A 16065-nucleotide genomic window follows, 5' to 3' on the forward strand; every position below is an offset into this window, starting at 1 on the left:
CTATTCTGACATGAACACACCAACATCATATACATACGTATTTCCAATTCATAGACACTTCTCTAGTCAGTTTGACGGGGAACCACATTTTCATGCGATGACGGCAAGATGCATTCACTGACACTCTGAACATACCAACCTCATCTTAATTATCCGTGGTTGTGTGGTCTAAAAAGTATGTGGAGGATTTTCTCTTACTGTGGAAGTATAATTTGCTTCATTTGACATCTACACTCAAAACGTGAATTCAACTTAAGTTACGCCCTCCGTATACATTCCTTACTAGCGTTTGTCCTGCTATTTGTCAGCCCAATTGAGCAGCGTCAATGTGATAAATATGAGTAGACATACTGCATTGCATCGTACTGTCAAGAGACTATTGTTGCTGTTACAGACCAGATAAGGATGTGCACTCTGAAGTAACAAGCTGCTGCAGAGAACTAAAATATTCAACACACCTCTACAGAGGGAAAGAGAGTTAAGGACTTGAACTCCCACTTCTCCCCTGCCTGGTAAAGTATATGTGCACATGCCTGTTTGTTGCTAGGCAACTATCAAATTAAAAGCCTCTGAAGTCAGAGAGGAGAAAGAGAGACTGAGAATTCACACGTACTGCAATTCCAAACTGTTTGTTTTGGATGCACGCATGATCCCGTCACAGCTTTCAGAATGCATCTGTGGATCCGTTTGGACTTGTGACTTCTGTTGTGCCTTTGGTCAACCAATCAGGACAGGCTAGAGGCGGGCCGGCTGGTTTCCAAGGTTACCCATGTGATTGACATGCAGCCTCCTGCAGCGGAGCGCGCAGCAGTGTACCACTGATGCTCCTGCTTCCCTCCAGAGACTGGGGAGAAATCTGGAGAGGAGGAGTGCGAGGGATAGAGGAAGAAGGACAAGGATGCCTATGGTCTGAAGTATTCCCGTGATTGCTGGTTCTTAGAGGAAAAGATGAACGGAAGAAGACTGGGAAGAGCCGGTTGAGGTGAAAAGAGACGGAGAAGGACAATTTGTTGGTGAGAAAGCTCTGCAATACTTTTCTGTTTACATTGGATTGCTTTATCGTTCCATTGTTCATGTTCTGTTATGAATTATGGGATTAAGGCTTTGACAGTTCTGCATGCGTAGGAGTGAGAGAAAGACAGGTTCTGTGTGGCTGTTAAAGCCTTGTGTACAGTATCAGTCATGTAAAGGCTACAAGGAAATATAGGGGAGACAAAAACTAAATACATAACAATATGTGAGTCATATTGGACACAGGCTTTTCAACTATCTACAGGAGGAGGAGGAGCATGAATTACATAATCTTTTTATGCCATCATGGAGTTAACTATGCAACACTCATGTTATCTTTATCTTTCCCTGGATATCAGTAACATGTTTCCATTGCATGTTCTAAAGTTCAGTATAAGACAATGACATAACATGAGGTGCTCCACTACCAAACTCTCCAAAGACTTCACAGTTCATGCACATTAGCACTGTAATGCTTTGAATTTGGTATGCGGATTTGAAGTGCAAGTGCATAGTATGCATTCTACCAGGCTTCCCTAAAACTGGAAGTGACCTCGGGTAAGATGACAGCTGCTTCCTCCATGCCCTTAGCACTCAGTTTTGCACCATCAGGGACTTTCTGCTTTAATGCTTTCCCCAGTGGGAGTCCTTTTCATTACCATCTGAGGACACTGAACTGTTTTCTTTCAGGTGTGTTAAACATTAAAAATGTAATAGTAACAGAGATTGGAGACTTAATCAGGTATTTCTTAAGCTTTTCAGTCTCATAGCTGTGTGTCTTAATTCCTGTACAAGTACTGTCTGACAGCGTAGGAGGAAACAACACATCTTCACAGCTCTGTCTACTGCAGATACAGTATCTGGGCTTCTTTTCTGCTTCAGTAAACAGTATGCAGAGCAGTGGCATAGCAAAGAGATGAAACAGGAGTCTCAATTTGCAGTATCTTGCAGTCATTTTTTTATATAAAATATGAGTACAGTGTTTTCCAGGGTATTAAAATGATAATTGGCACAGGTTAAAATTAATAAAATAATTAAATTACAATTCCATGGTGTAACGAGGGCATCAAAAACAAGTATCAACATGTGGCACCTTTTATAGGAAAACTTTTTTCCCCCATTTCAAACTTGTATTGGCACATGTTTGTATAGTTCTCTGGTATATCTTGAGCGTTAAGCTGCTGTGTGATGAATTTAGAGCTGTTGGTAAGATGAGACCATCAGATTATGTTGTTATACAGTATATAATGACATGACACTTGTGATTCCAATGGCTTGACAGTTTCATTGTAAGTGCACTGATGGCTCGTGATTGGCTCCTGCCTCCTGAGGTGAATTTTTTTAGAATTTATCCTTCAATATTTCATCCTCTTTGTGCAAAACAGCCCCAGATTATGATGTTTCCACCACCATGTTTGAAGTTGCCACAGCATTCTTAGTTTTGAAAGCCTCCAAGTTCTCCGTAGTTCTTGTCATGTGATCGGCAGTATACCGGTGCTTGTAAAGATGGCGCTCATGCTGAGCATAAATAGAACACAAATAACACTTTACCTTTCGAGGTGAGCTCGATGGCGGAGGAAGAGGACAGAGTTTGACAGATGGCAGAAATCATCCATAGGTTTACATAACTTAAAATTGCCTTCACGACATGGCATGACATCGCTGAGGATTCTTGGAGATAACTAAAAAAGCCTTCATGTGATTCTACCAAATGAATTCTGGGAAGACCATTGCACTTTTCGGGTGGCACTTTGGATTTCTGAATGTTTTTTTGTGAAATAGGATGGAAATTATTTGAAACCTGTTGCACATTCTGAATTTTTTGCATAATGAGGTTTTAATGTAGTGTGTATGTCACATGGGCCAGCACTCTTGATTCTGAAGGCCCTGTGCAAATTACATTTATATGACAACACATAGAGGCTGACAAAAAATGTATCATACAGTTTTGGAAGCACTGCAACCAAGAAACAGGCTACGAAATGAAGATAATAGACTGTTGGGAAGAAATGTATGTAATTTAATGGGACCAATATGACAATGGTTAGGCCAGCAGAAAAAGCCCCTGACTGCATGCCACTGATGACCACTAACAGGAGGTTAATAGGGCTTGACCTATACAAGTTTAAAAAACATCCTGAAACCTTTAACTAGTTATTATAGGATTTACAACCAGAGAATTCTAGGAAGAATGTTTTGATTGGCATGGACAGAATACAAATTTATTCAACTCCTAGTGAGCTCTCTGTTTGCAAAGACAGGACTGACCGACAGTCCATTTTTGCACTGTTTCTACATTTATTCAGGTGTTTATTACGGTGTGTGTTTTGAATTCACAAATGTGCATGTTGTGTAGGAATGAACTGAAAGTAAAGTAAGATCTGATTTATATAATATAGTATAAGTACCCTGGATGTGAAGGCAGTTGAGTGTGTGTCTGTGTATAGTTACGGTATGGTTGCATCACTCTTGGATTATGAAATGGTGAGCAATAAGCAAGGATGTGAAAAGGGAGCAAACAGAAGGAATGGACTGGAAAAGACATATGAGAAAAACAAGCATGACGATTTTCATTAGATTTGAGATTTTGATCATTGATGAGGATTGAATCAGAAAACAGTTTAGTTATGTCCAGTACCGCTATGTGCTTAAGATGTGCAAAATCATTAGATGGACCACACTTTTTTTTTTTTTTTGCTGCCCTCTCGGTGGGCATAAGCAATAAACATGAACATAAATAATAAAAACACAAACTGTTAACAAAAATTGTTACGTTATTCCACAGTGACAGGTCACACTTTTCCACAAACTTTTCCAGTTCAGATTAGGATGAATAATACAGGAAGTTACAAAGTATTTCCACATAGTTGGAAACAGTAGGACCTCAGGAACAGTATGAGGGACAAATGTAGTGTTTACTGTGGTATACCTTAAAAACTGAAACTGAGTCTTGTTTATGTCTTAAATGGCTTATTTAAAATTATTCTACCATATTGGGTAATATATAATGGTAACTATAGGGGTGTTAGTTCATGCCTAGAGGCCTCTAATAATGTTAAAAACATTATTCAAATGGTTGTGACTAGGTTTTCTATGCTCTAATGATGAAAATTTTGACATATAAATAAGAAATCTTACTTTACGGAAATTCAATCATCATGGTCAAGTCTGGAACCAATTAACTGCAATAAACAAGGGATTAATTTTAAACGTATTTTGGCAATAAATCAATTTTAGCCAGCAACACTAAAAGAAACGGGATTGCTGGCAGATCCTGTTTTAACACCCATCTATTTTCTATGCCGCTTATCCTAACTAGGGTTGTGGGTATGCTGGAGCCTAGCCCAGCTGTCGGGGTACACCCTGGACTGGTCGTCCTGGTTTAACAGTAGATGGCATATTATTTGACATTTACCAAAAACTCCAGGGTGTATTTTACCATTTTCCCACAATCCAAGTTAGGATAGGCTCAAGCTTAAATTCCAGAATAGTTGATGGACGGATGGTCTCCCCTTTACCCTTGGAAACATTCTCCTTGGAGAATAAGAAGCCCGACCCTTCTTATGTTCACCCACCCATTCCAAACATAGGTGAATTCACTTTTTCCCCCCAATTAAACATGAAGTTAATTATTATAGGTTGATTGCATTGTTCACAAGTAAATTGCCTGCCAGCATAAACAGCCCGGGGACACTTGATCCGATTGATCACACCGATCGAGAGTCTGACTCATTCTCTCTGTAAGACTGCGAAAAAGGTGCAGCGACTCAGATGAGTGCAGCAAGTGTGTTGTTAAAGAGTACAAAACGTGTTAATTGTGTGTGGAAGATAAAGTCCAGTGACGGTGAGTTTGAAGCATCGCAAACGTCAGTAGTTTGTCTTGTCTTGTTTCCTCTTATGTGGCTTGTAAGTTTCCATAGCACTGGAAAGAGAGAATCATCCCACACAGTTTGTCCTCTACCCATTGCTTTTCTGTTTGTTATAGTCAGCTGTGATTTTGCTCTTCCCAGTTTTCCTTCATGCATGCTGGAGTGTCCATCATTGCGTGACATTGCTGTCTTCCAACTGTGTTTATACAGTATCTTATTGAAAATGTGCGTATGTGTGCAATTTTGCATTAGTTGATTCGTCGAATATGCACTGCGATTGGCTGGCGACCAGTCCAGGGTGTACGCTTCCTCTCGCCCAAAGTCTAGTCTAGTGGGATAGACTCCAGCGACCCTATAGTAAAAAAAGCGGCATAGAAAATGGATGGATGGATGGATGATTAGTTGAGTATGAATATGCAGATATGTTCTGTTCAACATGACAACTCTGATCACTGTCCACCCACACACAGGATGCCCGACACACACACACACGGAAGCAAACACCCTCTGATTGACTCTTCAGACCTTTACAAGTTGTTGATAATTTTTACATAATGTGTGATGTCCTCTGTGATACAAATTGTTTAATAAATTTGTTTTGCAATGACAAATTAACAGAATAAAAAAAAAACTGTTCAGGGATGAGATCATCCTTTAAAGGCAGCAGCTGTACCATTACACCACCAGGGACTGACAGATAAGTAGGTGAATTCTGCCATTTCATTCTCTTCTTCTGCTGCCTCCTGTCAATCAATCATCGCGGCAATGAGTGCAGGATCGGATTACTCATCTCTTTTTTCACGCTCCTGCTTTGGACTGTTTTGGTGCGCTATGCTTCATGGCAGTAATGCACACCATTTGGACATTATTGATTATAATATTTAACTACATTCTAATAGATTTAATGAAGACTAAACATTGTTGTGTTTCACTGTTAATTCACTGTAACAGTAACTTCATAAAAAATAGCAATGATGGTGAAGTCCGGGCAATAATCATAAAAATCAGTCTGTGCAACTTATAATGAATATAACAAAAAAACAATGTCACTTGTTGGATAAACAGTAATTCCTTCTGGATCAATTCATTCAGAAAACCTGGGTACGATTTAGTCATAAATGAAAAACAAACACGCTAACCGAGGTGTACACTCATCATTCGAGGAATGACAGACTGACACAACTCCTACCCAGTACTGTTCATGTATAAACACATTATCTTTTCATTTTGATGATGACAATTCACAAGCCTTATCCTGCATTGCATCTCTCCTTCTCACTCCTCTCCCCACTGTGCTAATTAGTATCCATGGTAACAGAGTGTTGCTGAGCTGATTGTCAGCCTGCCCACTCAGCCTCATGCATAACCCCACACAAATATGTATGTAGACACACACAAATATTCGTTAGACACACACAATGTGGTTTCCAATTCATTCTGCCCTCCAGCTTCCCCGCCCATATGCCATATATCCATACTATAGTGTGGTTCTTTCTTTTTTAATAACAGTACATTCAGTAGCCAAGGCATTTAGTAGTATCGCAAAAATATACAACAGGCTAAAAGAAACTCCAGAAACACACAAAACTCAACCCATGATGTGTATGAAGAAGCTATCCCACTCAGGGCAGTGCAGAGACAAAGACAGAAACAGAAATACCAAAGTAGGTTAGAGCAAAGCATTCTGGGAACACAGGATACCCCCTGGGCCTTTGCAAGACACACTCTTCTTTTTTTTTTTCTTCACATTGCTTCAAGATTTGATTCTTTCTTTCACCGTTTCCTCCTACATTCCCTTTGTTGCACAATTATCTGATTTTTATTACTATCTCATATGATGGAGTGACATTCTCATGAGCGAGGAAATGAAAAAAAAAATCAGGTGATTTGTCTTCAGATTCTGCTTGTGTCGAAAATTCCGCTGCCATTGTACTTAATGCTTTCGTCCTTGTCCTGGCATAGAAATGTTCACTGTGTATACTCATGCTGTTCCACTTGGAGGCACTATGTGGTGTCTGTGTCCACTCCATCCATAGGTATGAATGTGAGTGTGAATGGATGTTTGTCTATATGTGTCCTGTGATTGGCTGGCCACTAGTCTAGGGTGTACCCCGCCTCTCGCCCGAAGACAGCTGGGATAGGCTCTAGCACCCCCACGACCCTTGTGAGGATAAACGGTAGAAAATGAATGAATGAATGAACATTATAAGAAGCAAAATGATGGCTAAAGTTGTTGCAAGATGAAAATCTACAAGACAAAAGTTGAAATATTTGTGAAATCTAAAAAAAAAAAAAGAAAATTTGAAAAAAAACAGCAACTATGTACTTTTTAAAAAAAATAGACATTATTCTAAGATTTGATGAGGTAATCCCTTTTCTTTTGGCACCATAACTGGAGTGGAGCACCATTGTGGATTCCACTCCCCAGGGCACCAACTCCTCACTTGGCAATGCTACCCTTCCTGTGCTTCCTCCTTCCTTCTCCTCTGGGTCCTCCTCCATTCGTCCCTCTCCTCATGTACCTTCTACTGTCATCTCTACAGGCATGCTCATGATGGGATGTATGGATTGCGCTCCCTCACTGCCCCTCTTTGCCTCAGTAATGCACACAAAGGATGCAAGTGGCTCTTTCAGCATGCAAGCTGTTCATTTGTGTATGTGTTTTATGTATATTCTTTTGTGTTAGTGTGTGTGTGTGTGTGTGTGTGTATGCTGAGTCTTTTCACTGTGTGACCGTCCCAGAAAGGCACACCTCAGGGAGTTGTGTTCCACTTTAACTCTTTTATTAATTCACCCATCAGTGTCACAGTGTTTGGTTGGATGGATTGGACGAAGGGCAGCAACACAAAACAGAGACAGATGAGCTTATAAACAGTCTGAAGTGAAAGTATTTTTAAAAAGGTGTCATTTTTTTCATGTATTATTTTTTTTGTCGTATTAAATTTAAGACATTCAGAAGATGCTGCGAATGATGTAATGTATGTAATGTTCTACACTGGTGTCAGTAATGTTATGGCACAATAATCCCTGATAAAAATCCAGAATAAAAACATGGGAGGCTGTTACTGCAGTAACCTACACCAAGCTACAGCTCAAGGGATCACATTTATAACAACATGCACAAGTTTTAATCATACTATATTGGGTAATGTGAGTTTAAAGATGACTATAGGGGTGTTGTTTTCTGACTAAAGGGCTCTAATAATGTTAAAACCCACATTTAGAAGGTTGTAAACCATTCACTGGGATTGTGTGGTCATAGGATCAAACCCAGGCAGTGTGCTGGGCTGTAATGCGCTGGATGACCACTATTATATAAATATGCAAGTAGAATAATAAACCTGGTAGATTTTTGACCACCGCTTCTTCCGTCAAATTGATACGGATCAAAATTGTCTGATTTGTGATTAGATACTCTGAGCCTGAACTGTGTGTTCTTTTCACACAGGACATATATACATATATGACGTCAGCAGGAAGAAGCGCCAAGAAGACTGCTGCCTGTAGGAAACTCAAAAGAACCAGAGACCAAAAACTCAACATTCAACATGTTTGCAAGAGTTTGGTACCCATAAGGCCTGGCCTGGGTGGAGTCATAAGGAGGGCGAGATGAATCCGACCAACCAAAGGCTGTCACCTGGAGATATAGACTCCACCCATCATTGATCTCCAGGGTGACAGCGGGATCGCGTCGCCTACACCAGCATCTCATTGGCCAACAGCACAGGTAGGTGATAATGAGGGGAGCTTTCTTTTCTTCAGGATCTGGTGTGTTAGAATCAGCACCTTTTTGTTTAACAGCTTTACTGATGGGAGGGGAGATGAAGTGGGGAGTGCGATGATGAAGCTGATACTGAATGTGTGATAGACATTGTAGAAACTGCAGGTAGAACATGCACTTTTTTGCAGTTTTTTCATTGTACCCCTCTTTTTTCCAGATAAAAGTATACAATTTTTTTTTTTGCATTAGTTACATGCTCTCCAAATTGTCCATAGGCATGAATGTGAGTATGAATGGTTGTATGTATATATGTGCCCTGTGATTGGCTGGTGACCAGCCAAGGGTGTACCCCGCGTCTCGCTCAAAGACAGCTGGGATAGGCTCCACACCCGCGACCCTCGTGAGGATAAGCGGTAGACAATGAATGAATGACTTACATGCTTGTCATTAGGCAGTGATGTGTCCCTCTTGGTGCACTGTGGTAGGGGTCCCAGGAGGCGAACCTGGTGAGGATAAGCATAAAAAAAAAACAGATGAATATTTTACATACATTGGCCCCTAGTCAGCTGCACGCTGCCGTGCACTTTGTGGTTAGTGCGCAAGCCACACAGCTAGGAGACCGGAGTTCGAGTCCACCCTCGGCCATACAAAAACATGCATGTTAGGTTAATTACAGACTCCAAATTGTCGATAGGTATGAATGTGAGTGTGAATGGTTGTTTGTCTATATGTGCCCTGTGATTGGCTGGCGACCAGTCCAGGGTGTACCCCGCCTCTCGCCCAAAGACAGCTGGGATAGGCCCCGGCACCCCCTGCAACCCTTGTGAGGATAAGCAGTAGAAAATGAATGAATGAATGAATGGCCCTTAGTGCAGGGATAGTCACATGCAAATTTCCACATGTGCCTTAATACGGTTATATTAAAACAAAACGTGCTTTTCATTCAAAACATCAACACAAATATACCAATCCTTGCTTTTCACAAGTGTCCAAGGTCCACCAGTATTTACATGTGTTGCTTTAGAAAATATCCAAGTGCCACTTGCACACTAGAATTTTTCAGTATGTAGAAAAAAAGCTAATTATATTGATCTTTAACACTTTGTTGACTTTATTAATAAGGTTCTGGTATTAGTAACACCATGAAGTGTGATTTTAGTATGTTTACGTATAGAGTGTGAATAAGTGGTTTCCATTGTGTAGGTTTATTCTCCTCATGCCCTTCTTCTCTCCTCTCTTGTTCATTATCTGCTGTTGCCATGGTAACCCTCCCTAATCATGCCCATTCTCTGAGTCAGTAAAAGGAACTTGAATGATCCAATCACTATCACTAGGTGGCATCTCAGAGCTATTTACCAAAGAGAATAGAATGTATTGTTGTTCCCCTCACTCTTATAGTTGTGCTGCTAACAGATTATTTCTGCAACATTTACAATTTATGCTGCGGGCTGCCTCTTTAAATAACTCCTTCTGTGAGTGGAGTTTGTTGTAATGATTTTTCTCACTAGAAGACTGAAGATAGTTGGGTAAGTTCATGGTAGCTGACACACTTGCAAATGATTCCTTGTGACTGCATCTTCAGTCTATGGTGCATTAATGGCTTTTATGGGAGGGAGAAAAACATGTGAGAATGACTCCTGGGACCACATTACAAGAACATCCAAATGAGAAAATCCTGTCTTAATCCCACTTTAAGGAAGCAATTTTGAGCTGTCCCAGAGTACTGTTGAAGAATCCAATCAGTGTTGTCAATTGTGCTGGAAAATAACAATCTGCAAATTACCTTCAGTCCACTGCCAGTGTATGTGAAATGGTTGAATGTGGTAGTGTGTGGTTCATGATTGACTCCGGCTGGGTTGTCCATGTAACTCATGAAATATTCCTTGCAGATGCTATGAATTAGCAAAATTGATTGACATTCATGAAATGTGTTACCTCATCAGAAGGAGCCATATACAGCTGCTATACAACTCCCATCCCTAAATTGTGATGTAACATGAATATTACTGTGAACTTGAACCCAAATCACCCTGTACGCCTTCTTTAAATATACTGTCCCAGGATAACCTCATTGTTTACACCAACAAGGATACAAATTAAAGCTACCGAAGCTGAAATAAGTCATAATAGAGCGGTCGTTAACGTAACTCATTTATTTCATTAACTAGCGTAATTAGCGCATGCGCATCATGTCAAGACACATTTCTGTTACGACGGCAGACAGGAGCATAGTTTAGCGTCCCCACACAGTATGCCGCTTTTTTACTAACTTTATTCTGACCTGAACACACCAACAACAGTGGAATTCCAACACCCACAACCCACTAAAAGGTCACTCGTCCTCCTGGGAACGACACTTCCTTGTTGACATTCGACCACCGTTAGGTGCGTTCAATGACACCCCGAAAATCACAATAATAACTTCATTATACAGCTGGAATAGGCCGCCCAATGAGGATAAGCGGCATAGAACATAAATAATAACAATAACGGGATATTCTGATCGCTAAGCTGCCTTTATGAATGGTCGGAAATCTCATGTGAATTCAACTGTTATCCTTTTGCCCCAATATGCCATATTCAGGTTAATGTATACAGTTGAAAAAAAACTGGTGAAACTAATATATAAAAAAGTATGTGTTGACTTTAGCCAGAGGATGAAATTTGGCTGAAAAAGAAACTGTGTTAAAATGAGTGTGAAACCCCAAGTTGTGAAAGAAAATGAGACAAATCATGTGTTTGTGTCGAGCCATTTTGTAAAAGAACACAGTCTATCAAGACTGGTCAACATGACAAAATCACATCGTGGAGTGTCATTTTCAGTGTGTGTGCTTGTTACGCTGTCTTGTCGTCCTCTCCTCAGGTATTCTTTCCATCCTTGGTGATGGCAGTAACAGTCGCCATAGCAACAGCCTACAGATAAGTGAGAGAAATAAAAGACAAGGAAATAGATAAAGAGCAGGAAAGAAGGAAAACTTTAAAGGTGAACATGTTTTGTGTCTCTATCAAAATGTTCCTTTTCTTTTTTCTTATGGCTTTTGGTCTCCTAAAGCTTCTCCTGTGGCACATGTCAGTCCATTTCTCAGGCGTTATTACCATTGCTTCATTTGTCTCCTGTCCTGAATTCGAGCCCCAATTATATCTCCTGTGTTTTATGAGACTTAGATCAGCTTAGTGTGTGTTCAGCAAATACCTTCTGAAAACGCTCTTATAGTTTAGGCTCACATGTTACAATTGACAGCATACTTCCTGCGTCCATCAATGTAACGTTACTGACACCTAGTGACCAGTGGTGAATATGACTGCAATGGTGCTGTTTGTTGTTAAGGAAAAAAAACACGATGCAATTGGAAAGGCTTTATTAACAAGGAGAGAACATATATGCAGTGAACATTCACACAGGAGCTGCTGTCGACTACAACTCACTGCTCTCTCCACACTGCTAACCAAAGACTCGGCTAAACACAGTAAATTCTAGCGAGCTGATGTCGCTCACTCGTCTTTTTCCAGGCCTTAATTTAGGACAAGAATGTGTACAATCGGCTTAAATCTGAAATTAATTGTTTCCATGGTACCCCTTTGCAATTTGGTTATCTACCACTAGGGGAACTCTGCCCTAGGGTACACATTTATAGTAATATGCACAAGTCTTATTTGTGTCTTAAATAGTTTATTTAGACAACTGTATTGGGTATAACCAGTGTAAATGTGACTATACAGGGTCACTAGATGGATCTAATAATGTTAAAATATATATTTAGAAGGTTGTAAACAAGTTTTCTATGTTCTTGCTGTGGAAATATTAAATTTATGAAGTTGTAGTTTGTATGTAATGCACATCTTATTTCATTCATTCATCCATTTTCTATATCCTCACGTGCTGGAGCCTATCCCAGCTGTCCTCGAGCGAGAGGCGGGGTACACCCTGGACTGGGCCCCAGCCAATCACAGGGCACATATAGACAAACAACCATTCACACTCACATTCATACCTATGGACAATTTGGAGTCGCCAATTAACTTAACTAACCTAAACTAAGCACATGAAAGATAATAGAAGATGGTGTCCGATTATGTAGTAATGTATAAGCTACGTGTGGGGGAAAACAGAGAGTGAGTATGTGTGTTTTTCTGTTGTAGTCTCATTCATATATTCATCAGCAGACAGAAGTTGCTGACGCAAGTGAGAGGGAGAGGAGGCATGGAAGTGAGAGGCAGAATGTGCAAGTTACATTGCAAGAAGGGAAAGACAGATATGTAACCTTCTCCCCATCCAGAGTACTAATGTGATATTGAGCATACATTAAACATAAAGCAGCTTCTCCGCATGAATATTGAATCCATGGCACGGCAAAAGAGATGCTTAAAAATGATGGAGGCTGTCAGTTGCAAGAAAAGAGGATGGAAATAATTGACCATGGTGCACGGAAGTTGTAAATCCTTCTTTATCAATATAATTTGTCACATTTGTCATAGATTGATAGATAGATACAGTAGCTATCGTAATTGTTTCCTCCAACAGCCTGAAGACCAGCTACATTTCTGCTGCCCAGTTACCTAGCAACTCCAATTCACAAAATGCTGTATACATGCATCTATAAGGCCTATACATAGCCACGGAGGCTCGGAATATTCTCAGATTAAAAAAAAAGCAGGTTAGGAACGTGTGGCTTTTCATAGAGGGCGTATGTAGTTATCTATGGGGCTGTGAGAGAATCCTTAGAAATAGATGAATAGGAGCCACTCTATTATGATTAAAACTAGGGTGACCATATTTTGATGAGCGAGAACACTTAGCAAGGCAATAAGATACTCAGATGATACTCGAAGTTTACTCAATGATGCCTAAAAATGTCAATACATTTAAAGTAAACCGTTAGGAAATAGTACTGGTAACCAAAGAGACATGTTTCTCAGAGGTTACTGGACATGTTTTCATTCATTCATTTTCTACCGCTTATCCTCACGAGGGTCGCGGGGTGCTGGAGCCTATCCCAGCTGTCTTCAGGCGACAGGCGGGATACACCCTGGACTGGTCCCCAGCCAATCACAGGGCACATATAGACAAACAACCATTCACACTCACATTTGGACAATTTGGCGTCGCCAATTAACCTAGCATGTTTTTGGAATGTGGGAGGAAACCGGAGTACCCGGAGAAAGCCCACGCATGCACGAGGAGAACATGCAAACTCCACACAGAGAGGGCCGAGAGTGGAATTGAACTTTGGTCTCCTAGCTGTGGGACCTGCGCGCTAACCACTCAAGTCTCAACATGTTTTATGATGACTAAAGTAATATCTCTTTGATACGTTTCAATAGTGCAATTGGTTTCAATGATAGAAATATTGTCTCTTCTCTTCTTAAGACGTGAAATTTTAGCAAATCCAGTCCTAATACTTCTTTTATCTTTTATCAACTCTTTGAATATTTAATGGATCAGTCCATCAAATAATCATCATCGCGGAAATGCCACCTGACACCAAATAGCATTAAAAAGTATGCAGAGCAGATCGTCATCCGAATGCGATCCGCTAGCCGCCATTTGACATTGGCTGATGTTGAGTATACGTATCTCTGTGATTGTCAGGTAACCATTCCAGGGGGAAGTCTTTCTCCCTTTGATTCAGCTGGGGGTATAAGCTCCATCTCCGTGTAACCTTGAGTAGGACAAGTGGTGCTGAAAATTAATGTATATATCAAGCTTTTTATCATCAGTATGTATACGCATCCAAAGACGTTGCAGTTTTTTTCCCAAGTTGTTGGTGAAAGTAACTCAAAAGCAAAGTAAAAGCATGTTGCAGTTCAAAGACAGTAGTACTGCATGTGACCACAGTCATTTGGATGTGCGTATGTCCCTCGGTGTTTCTCCTTAATCCATTTTCAGTGAGTTGGTCAGCAATGCCAACTCATGCGCCAGCCAATTAGTAATCTCAATGGGAGCAGACCAACTCAGGCTCTTCCTACACCCAATACCTAACAGATCTGAAGGCTTTTAAATTCAGACAGAAATGGCTCTGTGCACGAGGCAGATTTATACACTGCAGCTTGTGGGACAGAAAATATTTAAACCTTAGAACTATGTTTCCATGGAAACCATAGATATTTCAAGACAGTAGAACTGCCTGCTGTTCTGTGCTGCTCTTCTTGTCTAGTTCGTAGATCATTGTGGTATCGCACTTGAATGAATGACTCTGTTGATAATATACTAAATGTAGTGAATTATGTAATAATGTTAAAAACTAAACTTACATAGTGGTACTACCAAAGCTCACATATGCTGCTGTCAGCTGGCTGCAATAGAACAATAAAATGGCCGCAGGCAAAGCTTCATTTGTTTATTAGCATTTATTAACAAAGCATTAACAGTGGTAGCAATTATACAGACTGGCTCTTGTTAGCTAATGTGTTTTCTAATGAAGTCTTTTCATTTAGTTTACCTTTTTGATTTATAGTCTTTGCACATTTACTTATTAAAACAGTCCACATGTTATTTATTACTTGTTGTTCAGGGATTTGATGCTGTTTTTTTAATACTCTAAAATGCATCATAGAGCAGCTAACGGTATGATAACATTTTATGCAATATCATCTTAATATATTATTTTTATAGTATTAAATCAAGCATATGTGATTGGCTGATGACCAGGATGCACATATAATCACACATCATTACTTCACCAAACAAGAGGTCTGGATGCTGCTCCCAGGTCTGGACTGTCTTGACTTCTGGGCTAATCCCCTTCTTTTTCTCGGGTGTACAAGTGGAGGGAGAAGGTGTAAAGAGCACAGACTCAGGCTGTGCTTTACTGGGTGAAGCTTTTATTGCATCATGCTCCTTCTTTTTAGTCTGGGCCACTCCGCCACTCAGTCGCTCACCCTTTCCAGGGCTTGCACACATGCTTTGAGCACCCTGTGTCAATACAAAAGTGTACCCATACCATCAATATCAACTGTCTGTGGCATCTGTAAGTATTGATGCGCAGAGTTGATGTGCAGTAAGGCTATTAAGATGTAATACATTGTTTATCACGCTTTGTGTTTTTTTTCTGATGACACCCCTTCTGGCTTTTCCCTTCAGGGGTCGCCACAGCAAATCAATCTCCTCCATCCAACCCTGTCTTCTGCATCCGTCTCTCTCACACCAACTACCCTCATGTCCTCCTTCACTACATTCATAAACCTCCTCTTTGGTCTTCTTCTACGCCTCCTACCTGGCAGCTCTAAATGCAGCATCCTTCTACCAATATATTCACTATCTCTCCTCTGGACATGTCCCAACCATCTCAGTTTCTAACATGTAGTATACTTGGTCCTGATCCTATCCATCCTGGTCACTCCCAATGAGAACCTCGTTCTGATGACACCCCTATCCTCACCTTTGTTTGTACTCATATTATCTAATATAGTATGAATGATCAGACATGATAACTCACATTAGCATTAGGAAAGTTCATTGTTGTT

At 40.4% G+C, this 16065-nt stretch overlaps 1 protein-coding gene across 1 annotated transcript in view; it reads left to right on the top strand.

The window, feature by feature from the left end:
- The first annotated feature begins 524 nt into the window (after positions 1 to 524).
- Positions 525 to 16065, top strand: part of lrrc7 (leucine rich repeat containing 7) — an 80508-nt gene continuing 64967 nt past the window's right edge. Inside the window, exons 1-2 of the mRNA XM_058072556.1 lie at positions 525 to 1013; positions 8329 to 8607. The gene's annotated coding sequence lies outside the window, so the exon portion shown is untranslated. The remainder of the gene's footprint in view (positions 1014 to 8328; positions 8608 to 16065) is intronic.

Source organism: Doryrhamphus excisus, chromosome 5 (assembly GCF_030265055.1).
Source record: "Doryrhamphus excisus isolate RoL2022-K1 chromosome 5, RoL_Dexc_1.0, whole genome shotgun sequence".
Classification (NCBI taxonomy): Eukaryota; Metazoa; Chordata; class Actinopteri; order Syngnathiformes; family Syngnathidae; genus Doryrhamphus; species Doryrhamphus excisus.